This window comes from Microcaecilia unicolor, chromosome 4, assembly GCF_901765095.1.
Source record: "Microcaecilia unicolor chromosome 4, aMicUni1.1, whole genome shotgun sequence".
Taxonomy (NCBI): Eukaryota; Metazoa; Chordata; class Amphibia; order Gymnophiona; family Siphonopidae; genus Microcaecilia; species Microcaecilia unicolor.
In genome coordinates this window covers 46,112,523-46,135,321 of record NC_044034.1, presented here as the reverse complement: position 1 = coordinate 46,135,321, position 22,799 = coordinate 46,112,523, and the positions used below count along the sequence as shown (strand labels likewise).

Genomic DNA, 22,799 nt, shown 5'->3' with positions numbered 1-22,799 from the left:
TGCTTTATTTAGAAATATGTGCTCTCTGGAGAAAGAAATGTTTAATAGTGTCAAGTTCTAGATTTTAAAATATAGAATACAATTAAATGTTACTAGAATATTTTAATAATTTATCCTGAGAAATCCTCAGGTACGTACATGTGAAACTTTTCTTCTGCTGTGGTTTAGTTCTTGGCGTTGATTCTCTTGTGAAACAGCACGGCAGGGATTACCCCATTCTTGTTTTTCACAGAACGCATTGTTCCTTGGAAATATTTAAGCCACAGGAGAGGGTCAGATCGAAAGCAATGGTTGATTGACCTTGCATAAAAATGTAATTACCAAAAAAGTTAATAGGTAATAATTTAATTGGACAATTACAAGTCATTCTCTGTGTTTAGCTATTCTGAGGCCAGCCTGCTATCATTTTGGTAGTGCAGCATGGCATGGCGCAAAAGAGCTGGGACTGGAAACAATTTCACCATCGGGTGTATCAAGAGGTAATGTGCTTGGCCTTTGTGCCGGGGGGGGGGGGGGGAGGGGGCTTTGTTTCAACTTATTTTTCCAGTTGATATAAGTGGTAAACTCCTATTACAAGGTACATGGAAGCGAAGCAATACCTGATGAGAGGGTAGGAATCCCAAACCTAGATGGTAGTGACCCACAATCAGTCTTCTGTGTTTGAATTTCTGTCCCTATTGTTTACATATTGTGCTTGTATTTAGGGACAGCTATGGGATGAAGGAGCTAATGCTTAGTGCATTCACCTGAGAACCAGGGGAACACAGTTCAGTTCGCACTGCAATCTCCATTGCTCCAGGTACAAAATAAGCACCTGTATATAATATGTAAACCACTTTGATTGTACCCACAGAAAGGCAGTATGTCTATTCCCATCCCCTCTCCCTTTAATTTCTCAGAAATCCTACCCACGCATCTACCCCGTTTCAGATCAGGAGAAGGAGAGACTTGGGTCAGTCCTAGCAGAACTAAATTATTTGTTTCTGGTTCACAATCAATCTGAACTCAACTAGTTCAATCGCATTCATAGGGAGCAATGTTTTCCCTTGTAGTACCTATGAGTATTTTGATCAGGGGTTCTCAACCCAGTCCTTGGGACACACCAAGCCAGTCGCTTTTCAAGATATCCATAATAAATATACATGAGATAAATTTGCACGCACTACCTCTATTGTATGTAAATATGTCTTCAGTATTTTCATTGTGGATATCTTGAAATACTAAGTGGCCTGATCTGTCCCAAGGACTGGGTTGAGAACCCCTGATCAAAATACCCATAGGCACGACAAGGGAAACATTGCTCCCTATGAATGCGCTTGAACTATTTGAGTTCAGATTAGAGAATGACATGGGGACAGGGAACCGCAGTAACCGCGGGGATGGGGACAGGGATAGATCCCACGGGGACAGGGGACAAATTTGTCCCCATGTCATTTTCTACTTTGAAGCCTGTTAATGAACTGGACTGTTATTTATGTTTAAGTGATGCCTACAAAGATATTTTGATTTATTGGAAAAACAAGCGAACATACTGGCCACAACTAGCAAAATTTGCATGAGAGATCCTGTGCATCCTGCTACTAGCACATCTTCTAAGAAGATAACTTCTATTCCAGAAAGGACTGTGGAAGACAGGAGAGCTAGATAGAATCCTGAGATTGTTGATAATTTCTTATTTATCCACAGATTTAAAAAAAAAAACATAACAGGGCTTTATAGGGCACATTTTCCCCCTCTAGGGCTAATAGAACGGGTTGTATTTTATACCCCTGGACATTTTAACAGTGTGAATTAGGATTCCTTGGTGTAGTAGAAATCACTAAGTCACCTCACCAACCCACTCAATTATGAACGCACAACTCTACAACTACCCTAATCTCCTTCTTCCTTCCTCTTTCTTCCCTTCCCTATCACTACACATTACTAACTGTATCTAATAACCTGAACTTGACATTTCGTCCTTTAGATTGTAAGCGCTTCTGAGCAGGGACCGTCCTTAGTTATTAATTTGTACAGCGCTGCGTAACCCTAGTAGCGCTCTAGAAATGTTAAGTAGTAGTAATAACCTGAAATGAAAATGTTAACAAACTTATGTAAGCCACATTGAGCCTGCAAATAGGTGGGGGAATGTGGGATACTACTACTACTTAACATTTCTAGAGCGCTACTAGGGTTACGCAGCGCTGTACAGTTTAACAAAGAAGGACAGTCCCTGCTCAAAGGAGCTTACAATCTAAAGAGAATGTGGGATACAAATGCAATAAATAAATAAATAAATATCTTTAATGTACCACAATTTGGTCAGCCATTGATCTCTGGATGGTGCATCCTCCTGTTTTTAATGCCCCACTACAACCATCTTTGCAGCAGTAAAACAGTACCTAAGAAAAGTATTTTAAGGAACTATAATTTAATATTAATGTTACATACAACACTGCGTTTGGACTAGGAACAGATAGATTTGTTTTTGCTGCCCCCTAGTGCCCTTCTATATAGCCTGCATTGCTTGTATCTGGAGCAACTTAAGAAAAATGTTTTGTGTATGTGGAGTTTTTTAATTTTTATTTTTGTACAGCACACATGGGGAAAATGAGAAATGTAGGAAGAAAATTCTTTACCAAAAGAATGCCTCAAAATCAAAGCATTTCAATTTAAAAAAAAAGTGAAAGGGCACCACTGGTGATACATAATCTTCTCTCCCCAAAACTCTAGGATAGAATGGGGCTGTTTTTATTAAGAATATAGATATAGCAAATGGAGAATTTCAGTTTTTCTATAGGATAATTCACTTCTTAGCATCTGATGTCAACTTATATAAGAGGGAGCCATTTTGGAACTGTGTGGTGTCAGTAAATGAACAGCCATCCAGCAGGAGCTCTAAAGTGGGTATTTGTTAAGTTATGATTTGATTTTTGATTAGTTATCTGTGAATTGACCCTTCTCTATGTTTTCAGTTTTGCAGTGTTGTCCACATGCCCTGAAGCAGCATAGCGAAACACTGGCCATCATTGGTCATGGGCAAATGAGAAGGCAGCAATACAGCACAGTATTGCTGCTTTATTCTATTTTCCCACTGTGTGGATTCTTTAAAGGAGGTTTTTTTTTTAATGCCAATGATGATAAAATAAGTTCCTTAATACTTTTCTTACAGATTTAAGTGAGGATTGTTCCTCATTTTTTATATTTGAAAATATGAAAGGTTGAATTTCATACTGTGAGGGGTTTGAGAGGAGCCTGCTTCAGGGAGGGCTAAGGCAGAGGCCGGAGAAAAATGTGCTCTTGAGGAAGAGCAAATTTCACTCACAGGTTCCTTATAGACAAAGAATTCGCCCCCTAGTGGCCAAAAGGCCGGTCCGACTACTAACTAAGGGTAGGAACTACCATCCCCAGAATCCACCAGTTCCAAAACAGGACTCTCAGGAAATAGAGGGGGAGGGGGATGATTGGGAGATGGTTTCTGATCAAGGAGATGAGGAGCAGTTGAGGGAACCCTGTGGGGAGGAGGCTATGGAATGGGATAAAATGGAAGCAGATGAGGAGGTAAGGGGAGAGAGCATGGAGGTTTTGGCGTTAGTGCAGACTCCGGCTGATAAGGTAAAATGTTTTATCACTACAGTATTGCCTCAACTATTTAAGACCAGGGAAGTGAAGTTGGTGCAGTTTGGGAGGAACTTGTGGCGGAAGCTAGCCAGAAAACTACCTGAAGACAGAAGGTAGTGCCGAGAAAGGTTGAACTGTGGTTAAATTTCCCTGGGGAGGGGACTTGAACTATGCTGATGAAATGAAATGACTGTAGAAAGCTGAAGTAGCCAGCAAACTACCTGAACACAGAAGGTAATGCCGAAAAAGGTTGAACTGTGGTTAAATCTCCCGGGGAAGGGAACTTGAACGATGTTGATGAAATGAAATTAATGTAAAAAGGTGAAGTGGTGAACTGTCATGTGGTGAGGAAACTGGAACAAGAATAAGACTGTGTGACTAAGCCTGTGTAAATAAAAGCATTTTACCTATAAAAGTATTGGAGCTGCTGTACTTTTGTTTGACCACTACTGTTAAGACAGCTTGAGTGGCCGCTACCAGGAAGGAGCTGGAGAAACTGGGCAAGTCACGTATGGACAAGACCGTTGGTCTGAATACCTGGCCCACATCAAACCTGACAAGCTAAACAGGGTCAACCTGGGCCTGTTGAAGGAAGGGGGACCAGATGACAATACACACATATTCACTGTTTTTGGGAGAGAAGATTTTATTCGTTTGGTGTATCAATTTTCTATCTTGGTATCCAGGTTTTGAGCATAGTTGGGTACAGTTGGTAACAGCCACGTAAAGTGAGAGCTCTGCTGAGACCTGTTGAAAAAAAAATCTAAAGATTCTCCTCTAAACTGTATCATTTTGGTCCAGCTTATTGATCAATATATTGGCATAGCAATGTCAACCAATAAAGCTGGTAAACTAGAATTTAGTAGAGCATTTGCCTAAAGTGCAAAGAGACTGAAACATGCTCCACTTTCCTCAGAAACTATCACCAGCAAAAGACGGTGAGATTAATGATGCTCCAATTGTGATTACCTCCTTGGTAATCGGTGTTTGTTGGATACCATCATTTGGGGAAATGTGTTTAAATAATATCCAATACTGGTAATTTTTTCAGCAGCACCCCCATTCATAGCATTCTTTACTTGAAGAGCTATGATTGACTTTGTTACATTAAGGGTTTGCTGAAATTTAGTGTATTTAGGTATTGATTTGGTTGTGTGTTTTTTAAAATTATGATGGAGAATGTTTGGCTCTGTGTTGTTTTAAATTGTTTGTAGGTGGTTTTATATTTTCTGATTTGCTGTATGATTTATGATCTAAATTTCTGAATGTTTATTACTGTATGTATACTAGAGAAAAAGGCCCGTTTCTGTTAGAAATGAAACGGGCGCTAGCACATTTGTTTGTCTCTGTGCGCGATTGTCTTCTCTCCCCTGCCCCCCTCTAGCCACCCATGCCTAGCGATTGTCTGCTGTCCCCTGCCCCCCTCTCCAGCCACCCATCCATCCATATCCAGCGATTGTGTTGTCTCCCCTCCCCCTCCAGCCACCCATACCCAGCGATTGTCTGCTGTCCCCTGCCCCCCCTCTCCAGCCACCCATCCATCCATACCCAGCGATTGTGTTGTCTCCCCTCCCCCTCCAGCCACCCATACCCAGCGATTGTCTGCTGTCCCCTGCCCCCCCTCTCCAGCCACCCATCCATCCATACCCAGCGATTGTGTTGTCTCCCCTCCCCCTCCAGCCACCCATCCATCCATACCCAGCAATTGTGTTGTCTCCCCTCCCCCTCTAGCCACCCATACCCAGCGATTATGTTCTCTCCCCTGCCCCCCCTCCAGCCACCCATACCCAGCGATTGTCTTCTTTCTCCTGCCCCCCCAGCCACCCATACCCAGCGATTCTCTTTGCTCCCCTGTCTCCTCTCTAGCCACTCAGGTTGTTCAGTGGATTCTTCAGGGCAGGCAGGAAAGATCCTCAATCTTTCCTGCCTGCTGCCGACGCTGACTCTCCCGCGGTGCTACTGCATCGCTCTTCAAAATGGCTGCCTTCAGCAGAAGTCTCGGCAGCCATTTTTAAAGAGCGATCTGGCAGCGGGGGAGGATCAGCGCTGGCAGTGGGCAGGCAAGACTGGGATCTTTTCCACGAAGAATCCCATACACTGTGCAGCACTGTTGGGAAGAGGAAGCGAGAGAGAGGTACCAAAACCACGGGTAGGAGGGTGAAGGAAGCGATGCCACACCTGCAGATTGGGGGGGAAGGAACAGAGCCATCACTTTCTGCAGGGGGGTGGAAAGGAGTTGCACCTCCAACGTTCTGAAGCTGTTGCGTCGCAGTTTCCTTGGCAACACGGTGACATCACCGGAAGGCTTCAGACATTATGAACCGAGAGCTTCAGAACGTTGGAGGTGCAAATTATTATAGTAGATTATTTGTTATCCACTTTGAACTTTGGAAAAAATGGTTTCCAAATCTTTTTTTTTTTTTTTAATAAACAAAAGAGGGATATTTGCAGATGTACAGACTGGCTGTAAAAGAAAGTAGAAACTGTGTTTGAAATCCTTTCTGCAGCTCAAAAGTGTTTTGTAGGATATGGTGGGCAGACAGCATAGTGCAGAAGACTTCAACAACCCAAGCAGGAGTAGTAACTTACGAATAATTGTTCTAGCAGAGGGTATGAAGACTAGATATGTATGCATTTTTGGAAGATTCTTATCCAAGTTCCTTAATCTGCAATTCAAAACATGATTCTTTTGAAATTGATCAGGCCCACTGCACCCCTTCATGGGTGATCCAAAGGGCACAATCAAGGTAAGGTATACACAAAAAGTAGCACATATGAGTTTATCTTGTTGGGCAGACTGGATGGACCGTGCAGGTCTTTTTCTGCCGTCATCTACTATGTTACTATGTTACTATGTAATATCCACAGCCTGCAATGCTTTGTGTACTCAGGTTCACACATGCAATGGCTGTCTTACAAGAGGCTAAGATCATGGCACCACTTAAGCCTTGATAAAGTGCTGAGACAGGACATCCTATTACTAGGAAGGAGTCTGCACTTGTAAGTATTTACCTGCTGGAAAATTGCCTTAAAACATGGGAGAAAGGTACTTATACTGATTAAATTCTATGTTTGCTTATAAAGTCCAAGCATTGCTTAGCTGCAAAAGATTTCCCACCCCAGGCTCAATCTTTGATTTATGGGCTGTTGAGCAAATTAAGAGGATAGGGAATGTTTTTTTTTTGCCTAACAAAGTAATTGGTTTTCTTCATTAACAAATTTTTAGCTGTAAGGAATTGATTAGTTCTAAGTTCTTGATTTTGATGCAAACATACACTAAATAGCATACAATATACTTAACAAACTTACATGGGAGCCAATGACATAGAAAAGTAAGGGAGGGAAACCAAATTGAGTCTTTTAGATAGAAAGCTGAAATCTAGAACTTCTAGGGTAGCGTTCTTAGATATGATCCCCATTCTGTGCACAGCACCCGAGAGGCAGGTAGAGCACTGACACCAAGGGACAAATTTTATCACAGTGATAGAATGGATCAAATTGGTGGAAAGGTGGAGCTATAAAAGAGGGCATTAAGTCAAAAAGAATGATAGTTCTGCAGGAAACAGAAAGCACCATGAAATCTTTATAGATAGAAATTCCATGTGTGAAAGGAAAGTCATTAGTGGTGGGGGTGTACTACTGTCTGCCTGGCCAGAATAAACAGCTGGATAACAAAATGTTAACAGAAATTAGGGAAACTATCAAATGTGTCAATACAACAATATGGGTGATTTCACTTTCCACTTGACCACCAAAATAAGGAAAGAAACAGTTAAAACCAAGAATCTCCAAAACTGTTCCTTAAATGACAGAAAATCTTGAGGGAGATCTACTGAGCCATATAAAAAACATGTAAAGAAACTTGTGGCAAAGTAATGTGGGCTTGTGTATGAAATTTATTTCTAAATGGTAAGTCGATCAGATCAGCCATATAACCCGGAGCTAGGCCATGGATTATTTTAAGTACCAAAGTACATATCTTGAAGGAAATGCATTCTTTGATAGGTAGCCAGTGTAGTTTTTCACAAAGGGGTTTTGCGCTTTCAAATTGCGTTTTAGCATAAACGAGCCTGGCTGCCGTGTTCTGAGCGGTCTGAAGTTGCCTTAAGATTTGTTCTTTACATCCTGCGTATATGCTGTTGCAGTAATCGACGTGGGTAAGTGACATTGCTTGAATCATGGTACAAAATGTTTCCCTCAGGAAGAATTGTTGTAGTCGTTTGAGTTTCCACATTGTGTGGAACATTTTCTTTGTAGTGGTTGTGGCTTGGTTCTCTTGAGTTAAGTTGCTATCTATGGTGATACCGAGGATTTTCAGATTGTCTGAGATTGGGAGGGTATAATCCTGAGTTTTTATGGTTGTGGGGTGGTTTGAGTTCTGTTGGGATGAGAGAATGAGACAGGGTGTTTTTTTTCCTTGTTGAGTTTTAGTTTGAATTCCGTTGCCCAGGAATCCATGATGCTCATGCTGTTCGTAACTACGTTGGCGATTTCTGATGGGTTCGATTTGAAAGGTATATATATTGTGACATCATCTGCTTAGAGAAAAGGGTTTAGGCCTTGATTGGATAGGGCCTTAGCTAATGGGGTCATCATTAGGTTAAATAGAATGGGTGAGAAAGGTGATCCTTGTGGTACTCCGCAATCAGCTTTCCAAGGTGGTGAGATGCTACAGTTTGACTTTACTTGATATGATCTTGTGGTTAGGAATCCCTTAATCCAATTGAGTATGTTCCTTCCAATTCCTATCTTGTTGAGTATTCTTAGAAGTATGTTGTGGTCTCCCATATCGAATGCACTTGACGTATCGAATTGAAGCAGGAGGATGTTTTTACCTATTGCAATTTCCTACTTGAATTTGGCCAGGAGTGTAACTAGTACAGTTTCTGTACTATGGAGGGGCCTGAAGCCAGATTGTGAATCATGCAGTATTGAGAATTTATTGAGGTATTCCATGAGTTGTTTAGCTACGATGCCTTCCATCAATTTGGTCATCAGTGGTGGATGCTACTGGACAATAATTGGTGATTTCATCTGATTTTTTCTTGATGTCTTTTGGTAATGGTGTGAGTAGGATGTTGCTTTTATCCTTGGGGAATAGACCTTTCTGGAACATGTGATTTAGGTGGGATGTCAGATCTGCAATGAACCAGTCAGGGGGGTTCTCAATAGGTAGTTGGGACATGTGTCCAGTAGGTAGTAAGAGGTGGATAGCTTTCTGGTTGCCTGTACAAATATTTCACCTGTAAACTGGGTGAAGTTTGACAAAATTCGGTCTGTTGGGTATTCTCCTGAATGTGTGTCAAGTTCATTGATGAAGGTTTCAAGGTTAGTGTTATTCTGGGGAATGGTTTTGTGTAGACTGACAATTTTTTCTTTGAAGTATATGGCAAGTTCATCTGCTGATGGAATGCCCGTATTGGATGAGGTAACTGATCTGGTGTCTCGTAGCTTGTCCAACAGCTTGTATAATTTCTTCATGTGTTTGAAGTCAGTACCTACCTGTGCCTTGTAATAATTCCGTTTGGATTATTTTATCTCATATTTGTATTTTTTTTTTTTTGTGATTCCTTCCATATGTTTAGAGTTTGTGCATTTTTGTTTTTTCTTCACTCTCTTTTGAGTATTCTGGATATTGTTTTTAGTTTTTTCAGTTCGGCGTTGAATCAAGGGGTTTTACTGTGTTTGTGTGAGGTTTTTCTCCAAGGACAAGCAAGCTGCTTGTTTTCACATGTGGGTTGACATCCACGTCGGCCCAGGAATTGGCATTTTTCCAGCAAAATAAACAAAGTTTTGCTAGAGTCTTCTAGCGCGCAAGCTGTGCGCAGTGCGCATGAGCGGACAACTTCCCACCCGTAGTGTGAACGTGCTACTTCAGTTTTTTCTTGTCCGTGGCGGAGAGACAGCGTTTTTGCACTGCTCTTCATTTTTGGCCCAGGAGAAAGAGTCTGATGACGAGTTCGCTAATTTTTCTTTTCTTTTTCCCTCATTAAAAAAAAATCCATTCTCCACGTATTTTTCTAGATTTTAGGCCTTTTTATAAGGTTTCTTTCTTTTTCGACGCGGCCGATTTTCAGTCCGCACGGCCGGGTTCTTCCCTTTCTTTTGTGCCCCTTTGTTCTTTTCAAGGCACAATCGCATCATTTGATTTCGCCGAAGCCGTTTTCCCTCCATGTCATTGAATACACCCAGCGGCTTCAAGCATTGTACGCAGTGCAACCAGACTATCTCAGGTACCGATACCCACGCCCAGTGTATCCAGTGCCTTGGACCCAACCATAGCCCAGCTGCTTGTACTCTGTGTCTTTGTATGAAGAAACGGACTCAAGCATCTTCAGAAGCCCAATGAGAAAAACGTTTTGGGGCTCGCTCAGTCTGGTCCTTCGACGTTGACATCGGTACAACAACAACCATTTCTAAAGCGCTACTAGGGTTATGCAGCGCTGTACAATTCAAACATAGAAGGACAGTCCCTGCTCAAAGAGCTTACAATCTAAAAGACAAGAGAACAAACTAAAGACAAGTGAACAATCTAGAGGACGAGTGAACAGTTAATCTGATAGGGTGGATAGATTGGGGTATTTTATATTTCTCGAGCGGTTAGGCGCCGAAGGCAGCATTGAAGAGGTGAGTTTTAAGCAAGGTCGGTGGCGTCGACGTTGATATCCACAGGAGCTTCGATGTTGGGAAGAAAGGTAATGGCTGCTGAGAGACCAACTTGCGCTGGGAGCAGTGAGGCATCGAGTGGGTCTCCACCTGCCTTGAGGCCTCCTGTTATGCAGGCCCCCTGGGACTGACCTTCGTCAGACCTGGCCCCAAGGAGACATAAGGATTCCATGTCCTCCTCATCGGTAGCGAGGAGTCTCGATGATGGGCGTCGAGCGAAGGCGAAGAAGCACCATCATCGTTCTCCGACACACGGTACCGGGAGCTCCGGGGCATCAAGAGATTCGGCACCCGAGAAGCGTCGGCGCTGAGAGGATCGCTCCCTCTCGATACAGGAGGTGCCAATGCGTCGGTCTCCTAGCAGCCCAGTACCTGCTCCCGAGCCTCCACGAATTCTGACACCACCTGTCCCACCGACCCCGCAGCCTTCTCCGATGGCGGTTCTCGACGAGTGCATCTGGGCCTTGTTTCCAGAACTTCTGGAGGGACTGCTACGACAGTCAGCTTCGGTGTCGGGGGTGCTTGCGCCTTCTGTACCTGCTGCTGCAGCGGTGTCTGGCCCTTCGCCTGTGGTGAAGTCCCCGACCTCGATGCCGCCTGTGGCATCGACATCTCCTGCTACCCAGGTTGACTCCCCTTCGACGTTGGTGGAGGGAGCTTTGCCGCAGTCGGACCGGGCATCGACCTCTCGACATCGCCATAGAGGACATCATTCCTCGGTGTCAAGGCAGGTCCAGTGTCGAAGCACCTTAACTCAGGTTTTATCCGACACTGAGCAGGAGTGCTCGTGGGAGTCAGATGAGGATCCCAGGTATTTCTCTTCTGATGAGTCCTTTGGGATTCCCTCTGATCATTCCGCTCCGGTAGAAAGGAGACTATCTCCACCGGAGAGTCTGTCCTTTTTCTCTTTTGTCCAGGAAATGGCTATGGCTATTCCCTTCCCTGTGGAGGTTGAGGATGAGCCCAGGACTGAGATGCTCGAGGTCTTGGATTATTCTTTTCCACCTAAAGAGGCTGTGACAGTTCCTCTGCATAAGGTACTGAAGGAAGCCCTTATGCGAAACTGATCAGCCCCTTTGTCTGGCCCCGTGGTCCCGAAAAAAGCTGAATCCCAGTATCGCATCTACGGTGAACCTGGGTTGATGAGGTCTCAGTTATGCCACAATTCCATGGTGGTGGATTCCGCCCTCAAGAGAGCCAGGAGTACTAGAGACTATGCTTCGGCATGCTATGCCCCCAGGCAGAGAAGCTAGGACTCTTGATTCTTCTGGGAGGAAGACGTATCAGGCTGCTATGCTCGCTGCCAAGATCCAGTCATGCCAGCTCTTCACGAGTGTACACTTGCGGGACTCGATACGTCAACTCTCCAGCTTGGTTGATGCACTCCCTATGGAGCTGGCCAAGCCTTTTCGCCAGGTGGTCAGGCAGCAGAAGACATGTTGCAAGTTCCTGGCCAGGTGTACTTTTGACACTTTTGACGTGACATCCAGGATCGCTGCTCAAGGTATAGTGATGCACAGACTCTCATGGCTGCGTGTCTCTGACCTGGATCACTCTGTCCAGCAGCGGATGGCAGATGTGAAATGTTAAGTAGTAGTAGATGTTCCTTGCCGGGGGGACAATCTTTTTGGTGAAAAAGTAGAAGATCTAGTTGATCAAATCAAGAAGCATAATGATGCTATGGATTCTCTCTCCCACCGGGCACCTTCTGCTACTGCCTCCTCATCTAGGAGGTTTTTTGGCAGGAGGAGGAGTGCCCCCTATACCTATTCTAGGCGTAGGTACACTCCTGCTTCTCAGCAGCCTGTCCAGGCTCAGCCCCAGCACGCTCGTTCTTGTCAACAGTGTGCGACTAAGGCCCATTCTGCTCCCCAGCAAAAGCAAGGGATGGGCTTTTGACTGACTCCAGTTCAGCATAGCCTCAGTAAAAGCGTCCGTACTGGACGACTTGCTGGTAGGGGGGAGGTTGATGTTTTTTCACCAAAGGTGGCCTCTCATAACCTCCGACCAGTTGGTTCTTCAAATAGTCTGGTTAGGATACACCCTCAATCTGGAATCCAAACCTCCAAATTGCCCACCGGGAGCTCATTCTTACAGTTCCCAGCACAAGCAGGTACTTGCAGAGGAACTCTCCACCCTTCTAAAGGCCAGTGCGGTCAAGCCGGTTCCACCAGGGGAAGAAGGGCTGGGATTCTATTCCAGCTACTTCCTTGTGCAAAAGAAAACAAGGGGGATGCATCCCATCCTAGACCTAAGGGGCCTGAACAAATTTCTAGTTTGAGAAAAGTTCAGGATGGTTTCCCTGGGCACCCTTCTTCCCATGATTGAAGAGAACGATTGGCTATGCTCTCTGGACTCTGCTTACACACATATCCCGATACTTCCAGCTCACAGGAAGTATCTGCAATTTCAGCTGGGAACTCAGCACTTTCAGTACTGTGTACTGCCCTTTGGTCTGGCATCTACTCCCAGGGTATTCACAAAGTGCCTGGTGGTAGTTGCAGCTTCGCTACGCAGACTGGGAGTGCATGTGTTCCCTTATCTCGACGATTGGCTGGTGCTCTTCAGTCCATGCAAATGACTATTCAGGTGCTAGAACTTCTGGGGTTCATGATAAATTATTCCAAGTCCCATCTCACTCCAGTTCAGAAATTGGAAATCATTGGAGCTCTGTTGAACACAAAGACAGCTTGTGCTTATCTTCCCGAGGCAAGGGCGGACAACCTCCTGTCCCTAGTGTCCTTAGTACGAGTGTCTCAACAGATCACAGATCGGCAGATGTTGAGACTCCTGGAGCACATGGCCTCCACAGTTCATGTAACTCCCATGGCACACCTGCACATGAGATCAGCTCAATGGACCCTGGCCTCCCAGTGGTATCAAGCTGGGGGAGATCTAGAGGATGTGATTCAATTGTCCACCGACTTCCGGAATTCTCTGCTTTGGTGGACGATTTGGACCAATTTGACCTAGGGACGTCCATTCCAAATTCCTCAGCCACAAAAAGTGCTGATGATGGATGCATCCCTCCTAGGGTGGGGAGCTCATGTAGATGGGCTTCACACTCAAGGAACTTGGTCCTTTCAGGAAAAAGGTCTTCAGATAAATATCCTGGAATTGCGAGCAATCTGGAGCGCTCTAAAGGCTTTCACAGATTGGCTGTCCAACCAAATCATTTTGAGTCAGACAGACAATCAGGTTGCCATGTATTACACCAACAAGCAGGGGGGCAACGAATCTCGCCCTCTATGTCAGGAAGCCATCCAGATGTGGCTTTGGGCTCGCCGTCACAGCATGTTTCTGCAAGCCACTTATCTGGCAGGTGTAAACAACAGTCTGGCCGACAGACTGAGCAGGATAATGCAACCTCACGAGTGGTCACTGAACATGGGAGTAATCCACAAGATCTTCTGAGCATGGGGCACCCCCTCGGTGGATCTTTTTGCCACTCTGATCAATCACAAGGTCCCTCAGTTCTGTTCCAGGCTTCAGGCCCACGACAGACTAGCTTCAGATGCCTTTCTCCTCCATTGGGGAACAGGCCTTCTGTATGCGTATCCTCCCATACCTCTAGTAGGGAAGACTTTGCTGAAACTCAAGCAAGACTGCAGAACCATGATTCTGATTGCTCCCTTCTGGCCGCGTCAGATTTGGTTCCCTCTTCTTCTGGAGTTGTCCTCCGAGGAACCGTGGAGATTGGAGTGTTTTCCAACCCTCATCATGCAGAACGAGGGGTCACTTCTGCATCCTAACCTCCAGTCTCTGACTCTCACAGCCTGGATGTTGAGAGCTTAGAATTCGCCTCCTTGGGTCTTTCAGATGGTGTCTCTCTAGTCTTGCTTGCTTCCAGGAAAGATTCCACGAAGAGGTGTTACTCTTTCAAATGGAGGAGGTTTGCTGTCTCATGTGACAGCAAGGCCCTAGATCCTCTTTCTTGTCCTACACAGACCCTGCCTGAATACCTTCTACACTTGTCAGAGTCTGGTCTCAAGACCAACTCCGTAAGAGTTCACCTTAGTGCGATTGATGCTTATCATCGGCGTGTAGAGGGTAAGCGTATCTCTGGACAGCCTTTAGTTGTTCACTTCATAAGAGGTTTGCTTTTGTCAAAGCCCCCGGTCAAACCTCCACCAGTGTCATGGGATCTCAACGTCGTTCTCACCCAGCTGATGAAAGCTCCTTTTGAGCCACTGAATTCCTGCCATCTGAAGTACTTGACCTTGGTGGCTGTTACTTCAGCTCATAGGGTCAGTGAGCTTCAGGCCTTGGTAGTGCATGCACCTTATATCAGGTTTCATCACAACAGAGTAGTCCTCCACACTCACCCTAAGTTCTTGCCGAAGATGGTGTCGGAGTTCCATCTGAATCTGAACCTGTGGGGGTACCTCTTGATCTCATGAGATCTATGCCCCACACAGTTCCTACAGTCAGTGGGGCGGTCCGCCCCGGGTGCACGCTGCTGGAGGGGTGCCGCGCGCCTGTCGGCTCTTCGTTTTCATGCTCCCTTTGCCCCAGAACAGGTTACTTCCTGTTCCGGGGCAGAAGGAGCATGAAAACAAAGAGCCGGCAGGCGCGCGGCACCCCCCCCCCAGTGGCATGCACCCGGGGGGGTTCTTTCACCGGGGGATCGGGGGTTCTTTCGCCGGGGGGGGGGGGCGTTGTGCTGTTCCGGGGGGGGGGGGCGCTGCACCCGGGGGGTGCCTGCAGTACAGGAAAGCTAGCAGAGGTGGGGCAGCAGCAGGTGCTTGAAGCCATCATGGATAAGATAGAAGGAAAGCCAGACTTTGCTGCAGGTGCCTCTTTTCTCTGGAGGCAGCTCAGACTCATATCTTCTGTCTGTTGGCAGGCAAAATCTTCCAGTACACCTGTGCTACCGGAGCCAGTTAAAAATGTTTGGTGTAGAAGCTTTAATGACTGCCCATCAGTGAAGGGCTGTGAATGCTGCCTCCAAAGCATCCTCAGCCACAAGAAAATATTTTTTCATGGATAGGATTGTGGCTACACCAAGCAGTTTTGCCAAGGAGTTGATTGAGGCAACAACTATACTGAAATTTAAGAAAAGCCTGGGACAAACACAGAGAATACTTAGCTGCAAGGAAGAGAAGACAGACAGAAGTAGAGTGATTGGAGGGGTCTGGCATGAGTGCACAAGGGAACACTGCAGAGTTCATTTAAATTATATTAAAATTAGCTCTGCTCATTTAATTTATATTTAAATGACCCTCTGCAGTTTTCCACCCATATGATCAGAGCACTGCGCCCTGATCATATGTGCGGAATAGCGCCTTAAACCTATGCCAGGCTCTCTTCCTCCCCCATCCATGCCAGGTAGCCTGGGCTGCCACCATCAGTCCTGGGGTCCAGTGGCTAAGGCCTGCCCTGTTGGCCTAGTGCCCCTCAAGGCCCCCAGACACTGACACAGGGGTACTAGAGATCTGGTGGACCTCTAGCCCCCCCCCCCCCGAACCCTCCCTGGACAGAGATCCTGGTGGTCTAGGGCCCTTCTTAACCTGACCTAAGCCCCCCCCCCCCAAACAGAAGAAAGGGCTGGGGCCCCACCTGGTGGTCTAGTGCCCCCTCAGTGGTCTAGCAGCCCTGAAACCCCCCCATACCTTCATATGACAGAAGAGGGAAGCTTCCCATTGGCTAGCATAAATGGGCATTCCAGTATTCTAGAATGGCATTTGGTCTTTATGTCATCATATTCTCTGCTCAGTTGCTTATAGTCCTGCACTTCCTCCCTTCCAGGCAGCTCAGAGTTATTCTAAGCTATTTGGGAACTTCATCAGCACATTCCTCTTCTGCCCCACCCTGCCAAGTACTGGAAAGTCTCAGTTCAGTGAGTCTGTTCTTTGTTCTGCGGCCTTATCCAAGCTCCATGTACTATGTCCAGTTCTAGCTAGTTGTGCAGGTATTTCAGGGTGTGAATGAAAGAACTTTTCTGAATATAGTTGGGACATCCAGAGACTTAAATGAAGTTGAAATGATAAGGGAGGGAATGGCATGCAGGAACATAGCTCATTTCAGTAATCCTGTTTCTCACAGTTCATTCTTTCTTAAAGTAACTTATTCTTATGTAACATTGTCTTACTATGATTAAAGTTAAAACAAACAAAAAAAAATCAACTTACAGCACACATAGTACTTGCAGCTCCTCTCATGAAGGACTAGCCTGGTGGTCGGAGCAGCAGGCTGAAAATCAGGCGAGGATGGCAGTGTTAGGGGGGCCACCAGGCCACAGGGGCCCCAAGCCTGCCTGAAGTTAAAGAAGGCATAGTCTGGCAGTGGGCTTTGGGGGTAAATATGAGAGAAGATCCGCCAGCAAGCGGAGAACTCAAGCGCCCCACGGTAAAAACAATAATGTGCAAAAAGTGGGAGTACGACCAAGGATACCAGAAACTGAAGGATGTTCTTAAATAAAAAACTTTATTGAAGGTTTGAAGACTCGACACAACGTCGTGTTTCGGCCGTCAGGCCTGCATCAGGAGTCTGCTGTGCAGAGTGCTGCAGAGCAATGATGATGGAAATCCTCTGAAGATCTTACAGCAGTCTCTTGCACGGAGAATTGCTAAATAGCAATGAGGTTGGTTCTTCAAAAATGACGAAGTAGTCTTCTGACGGACTTTTTTAAAACAGTACTCCCAAGTTTTGCACATTAGTGGGCTTTGGGGGCCCAGTCCCTAATTTCTGCCCTGGGCCCAGCATATCTAACATTGGCCCTGGCATCAGGGAAGAAAGCATTCAAATCCCACTTCTTCCCATCAATACTCCTTAGGACTTTGCGTAAATCACTTCACCCTCCATCACATCAGCTACAATTTAGATCATAAAACCCTCGCGGAAGTTACGTCAGACAAGGGCGGGACACAGAGAGGGAAGGAGGCCCGAAGGGAGGCGATCTGCTGCCCTGCTGCCTGCAGCGCTTTCACACGGAGGTGAGAGGTGCTGTCATTTCAATGCAGGGGGCCTGGTGGCGGACAGAGGGGGGCGGTTGGAGGGGAGAGCGGTGGCGACCTCAGGGGAGGTGGAGGGGGAGTGATGGTGACCTCGGGGGGGTGGAGGGGGGAGCGTCGGCGACCTCAGGGGCAGTGGGGGCGGGGCCCCGGGGGCACCCCTGCCCTGGGCCCCACCCAGTCTCTCAGCGGCCCTGGCTACTGCTATAGAGCCCACTGGCCAAAAAACAAAAGTGCTGAATCAAGGTATATCTCCTCCAAATAACCCGGAGACAATTCCCCGCTTTCTTATCCATATTATCCAATTGTCTCCGGGTTATTTGGAGGAGATACACCTTGATACAGCACTAGTTGCGAAACGTGAATTCATGTCGGTATGATATCTCCGAGATGAATGAGCAGTTTTATTAAAGTATTTTGAAGAAGGAGTCCATAGCGACGCTACATATTAAAGCTAAGTGCTTATGTTTAAGTAAAAGAAAAAATATGATAAAAAAAAGTTGGTTTAAGTGATATTAAATTTTGGATCAAATGAGGAAGTGCCTGGCTCACAATATTAGCCTATATGGTGGTGACAGGGGAATCTGAAGGATCCTATACAATGTGATAAATACCTTTGAATGCAAATGAAGCTATTGAAATTTTTGAGAGCTGGGTAATAATTTATGATATACAGTGATACCCCCTCTACTGAAACAGTGATACCATATTTTGTGGATTGATTAATATATACAGGTCAGCAGTGTAGCAACCCAGCTTGGGAAGAGAGTTGTCGGGATTTCCTTTTGCACCCTTGGATCTAAAGTGCCTCCCACCTAAAATTAATTGAAGATCCCTGCCCTAGGTGAACCTTCAGCAGTGAACTATCCTACCCTGTGGCAAGCTTAAGGCCCTAGTCCCCTACCCCATCCCAGTCCTGCATCTCTGTATACCCCCTTCCCCATGGCCCAGCATCCGTTCTTCCCCTTCCTACCCTCCAGGTGGCCAGAATCCTTTCTTCTCCCTACACCCCTTTCCAGGTGACCAGCATCCACCCTTCTCCTCTGTACCTTCTATTTCCCCCTGTTAGTCCTGTACCACTTCTGCTCTACTCCCTGGGTCAAAACTCCAAGTAGATTCAGTGCCACTATTGGACCTTCTAGCAGAGGTTTGCACTCAAGCTCTGTTGGATCCCGCTTCCCCTCTGACACTGAATTTCATATTGATGGGGGAGAATGGGGGTATGGACAGGAACTGCACTTGAATGTAGGCCTCTGCACAAAGGTCCCATGCCACAGGAGGCCCCAAAGCCTGGCCAAAACTAAATGAGACACGGTCTACTGGTAGTCTGTGGCACTCCTTTCCTTCCAAATTTCTGCCCTGGGCCCCAGCACTTCTAACACCAGCTCTGGCTCTGCTGCAGTGCTGCTGCTCCCTAAATACTAATACCCTAGGAAGACACCTAGTTCCATAGGTGCCCAGTATAAGAGGCTTGGGGAGGCTAAGCCTCCCCAGCCCAGCTGTGACCTTCCCCGCGGCCCGCCTACCTCCTTCTCTAAATGCAGCCCGAGACAAGACTCCCGACGAAATCTTCTGCTGCCGCTGCTTCTGTTGAGCAGCGCAGCGGCAGCCAGGAACGAGACCTATGATCCGCTGCCGTTGCTACTCTCCACAGCCAGCATAACATAAGAAAAAAAAGAAGCGCGGGGTTGCAGCAGCCTTCAGACATGTGCTGTCGGCTCTGCCGGTCTCTGCCCCGTGACATCAATTTCCTGTTCCGGGGTCAGAGGACTGGCAGAGCCGACAGCGCATGTCTGAAGGCTGCTGCGGCCCCGCACTTCTTTTTCTTCTTCTGTCAGCGCTGCTGTAAAGAGGTCCGGGCCGGAGGGAGAGAAGAGAACGTGGCCACTGGCTGGAAACGGTAGGAGGAGGGAGAGCAGGGGAGAGTCAGGGGGCATGGACAAGAGCAGTGGAGAGCCAGAGAGCGATAGGGAGAGAAAGAGGAGCCATGGAAAAGAGCAGGGGAGAGCCAGGGACATGGAAAAAAGCAGGGGAGAGCCAGAAAGAGATGGGGAGAAAAAGAGGGGCCATGGAAAAGAGCAGGGGAGAGCCAGGGACATGGAAAAAAGCAGGGGAGAGCCAGAAAGAGATGGGGAGAGAAAGAGGGGCCATGGAAAAGAGGAGGGGAGAGCCAGGGACATGGAAAAAAGGGGAGAGCCAGAAAGAGATGGGGAGAGAAAGAGGGGCCATGGAAAAGAACAGGGGAGAGAAAGAGGGGCCATGGAAAAGAGCAGGGGAGAGCCAGAGAGAGATGGGGAGAGAAAGAGGGGACATGGGCAGGAGAGAGAGAGAGAGAGAGAGAGAAGCTGCTGGGGAGAAACTGGTGGAGACCCTAGCTGTCAGACTGAGAAATGCTGGCTGGATGAAAGGAGGGAGAAAGAGGAAAAATGCTGGAAGAAGGGAGCAGAATGAGGGAAGACGCTGGTAGGGAGGGAAAGAGGAAATACACTGGAAGGAGGGGGTGAGAGAGGACATGCTGAATGGAAAAGGGTCGAGAGAGAACTGTCTAGAAGGAAGGGGAGATAGAGGGAGACAATGGACGGAAGGATTGGGAGAGGGTAATGGGTGAAAGGATGGAGAGAGAAAGAGGGATGACACTGGATGGAAGGGTAGGAGAGAAAGAAGGAAGGTGCTGGACATGGATGGAGGAGAGGGAAGTATATGCACATGGATGGAGGGGAGTGAGGAGAAATGCTGGATATGGATGGAGGGAAAACTGTTGAATTTAAGAGCTGGATCGGGATACTGAAGGATAGGGACAGGGCTACAGATGGTAGACAGGACGCATAAGGACACAGGAGGATGGTGGACATGGTGAGAGAAAAAATATCAAATGGAAAGAAGACACTGCATAAAACAGAAGACACTGGGACCAAAGCGAATAGAAAAACTAAATGATCAGACAACAAAGGTAGAAAAAAGTATTTTATTCAGAATTTATTAACTGGAATATGTCAGCTTTTGGAAATGTGCATCTGTGATGTTTTGCATGTAAGTTTCAATTTTTGTAGTATTGCTGCATGCTGAGTCTGACTTCTTGAGGTAACTTTCCAGTTCAGTATTTTGCCTTCATATTTTTTTTATTTCTAGTTCCTTGTGTCATACCTGTTGTCATGTGTTTTTCATGTGATCAAGGTGCAGCATTCTGCTAGCGTGTAGTATTTTCAGCCCTTTTGGGTTTTTTTTGTTTCACTAGGTTGTGCACTGGTGTTTTAGAGCCCGGTGTAATTACAGTGCTGCCTTTCCATGCATAAGATTGTAGCTTGTCCTGTCCTTGGAATTAGTACTGTTATGGTTTGGTAAGGTTATGAGTGTGTTTTTGCACAGGTTTGTGTATAGTGTTTTGCAGTGGAGAGATTGTGTATTAGCCTTACTGAGGTGGCACCAAATCATCAGAAAGGGTTTTAGAGTCTAAATCATGACACACTACCTCTTTAAGGATCTACATATAGTCATTCATAAAAGGAGCTCATTGTGAACACTTTCCACCCTAAAAGGGTGTTTTGTGGCTCTACATGAGAATTGTGATATTATGATCCCTTGTTTCATATTGTTGACGGTCTGCATTTTCCATATGGGTGGTATATTGGTGTATTAGGTTCTGCCCAGTGTAATATTTATGGTACAGTAAGGTTCTGAATGTGTTTTTGCACAAATTTGTGCATAGTGTTTTGCAGTTGAGCAATTGTGGTTAGTACATGCTTTGAGCAACCACTTTATTCTTTGACATATGATACATATTTAATATCTAAATTTAATAAAAGGTATTAATTGTGGCTTATTTTTTACTTACTTTTTTCTATGTTGTCAGACAATTATGGATGTAAGCCCCGCCCCTGGCCCCACCCCTAACCCCACCCCCTTTAGCCTCCCCAAACAGTTGGGCCACCGACCGCCTATGCCTAGTTCACCTAGTGGAAGAGCTAGCCCTGCTAAATTCCCATCCAAATCCACTTTCATTTGCAAACCTGAATACTTTACTATATGCAGCCTCAATCACTTGTTTACGGCCTTTGTCTACAAAGGTCCACTAAAATGCTGTAATAGAATTCTAGGATCTACCATGATGTGAAAACTTCACATTCTGAAATGATAAGCAATAGTTACATAAGAACATAAGAGTAGCCATACAGGGTCAGACCAATGGTCCATCTAGCCCAGTATCCTGTTTTCCAAACAGTGGCCAAGTCAGGTCACAAGTACCTGGCAGAAACCCAAATCGTGGCAACACTCCATACTACAAATCCCAGGGCAAGTAGTTGCTTCCTATGTCTGTCTCAATAGAAGACTATGGACTTTTCCTCCAGGAATTTGTCTAAACCTTTTTTAAACCCAGATACACTAACCACTGTTACCACATCCTCCGGCAAAGAGCTCCAGCGCTTAACTATTGGTTGAGTGAAAAAAAACATATTTCCTCCTATTTGTTTTAAAAGTATTTCCATGTAACTTCCTCAAGTGGAATAGCCACTAAATAGATAGGTGGTTATGGTCATAATTCTATGCAGGGGACCTACTGGGGCCCTGGCTGTACCTAGATTCAGCTCAAGAAAACATCTGCCATTAGAGAGCTTGGGGTAGTCTAGAAGTATTGTTTGATTCCTCCACCCAAGGATGATATGGTTTGCAGTCAATGTTTAAAGGAAAAATAAGCTTAGATAATATTGTGTAAGGGGGGTAGAAAATGTAAAAGCTAAAGCTTGTGTAACTCAGTAGGAGCCACACAAGGTCTGTTGTCTAGACCAATGAAGAATGTTGACTGATCAATTCCAGCTTATGTTTCTTATTATCTTTTTTTTTAGATCCAATGTTGAATAATTTCTGTATCTCAATAAAATTCTGGAGAACTAATGGGCTCCTGTGAGAACTGGAGAAATTGGAGCTGAGAATCACCTAGAGATCGAGGACAAGCAAATATTTCTTAATTTTTCCCCTATCCATTTGTATTTATTACTTGTACTTTGTTTATTGAATTATTTATTACATTTTTGTATCAGCTTGGCTACTTATCTGTATATAATCACACTGTGAAGATGGATAAGAAAGCATAATAAATAAGAATCCAGAATGACCAAAGGAGAGGTATTATGCATTCTCTCTCTCTCTCTCTTTGTTGTTTGAACAATGATAAGTGAAAAGCACACTGCAGCTGGAATAAAACAAAGAGAAATAAAACCAATAGAGTTAAGTTGAAATACAAGAATTTATTCACTGCACACAATATAGTAAATGAAAAATAACCCATTACCGCTCTATGAAGAAGACACTGCCTCGCTGAAAAGCAGCAGGAGACTTAGATCAAATATTTCAATGTGATTCATCAAACCCCACCATAAGGTGTATAACAAGGTAATGAATATATATACAGCAGAAGCTGAACAGACATAACAGAAAAAATTATAAGCAAGTACCTCAAAGAGGTAGAGTGCTTACTTTATTTATTTTTTTTGTCTAGTAGATTGTAAGCTCTTTGAGCAGGGACTGTCTTTCTTCTATGTTTGTGCAGCGCTGTGTATGCTTTGTAGCGCTATAGAAATGCTA

The 22,799-nt window shown here is 45.5% G+C and overlaps 1 long non-coding RNA gene across 1 annotated transcript; it reads left to right on the top strand.

Annotated features, from left to right (window-relative positions):
- The first annotated feature begins 394 nt into the window (after nucleotides 1–394).
- Nucleotides 395–22,405, top strand: LOC115468474. The gene is made up of 3 exons (XR_003941878.1): nucleotides 395–479; nucleotides 705–799; nucleotides 22,061–22,405. It is a non-coding gene; the product is annotated as an uncharacterized LOC115468474 (long non-coding RNA).
- Nucleotides 22,406–22,799: the final 394 nt, after the last annotated feature.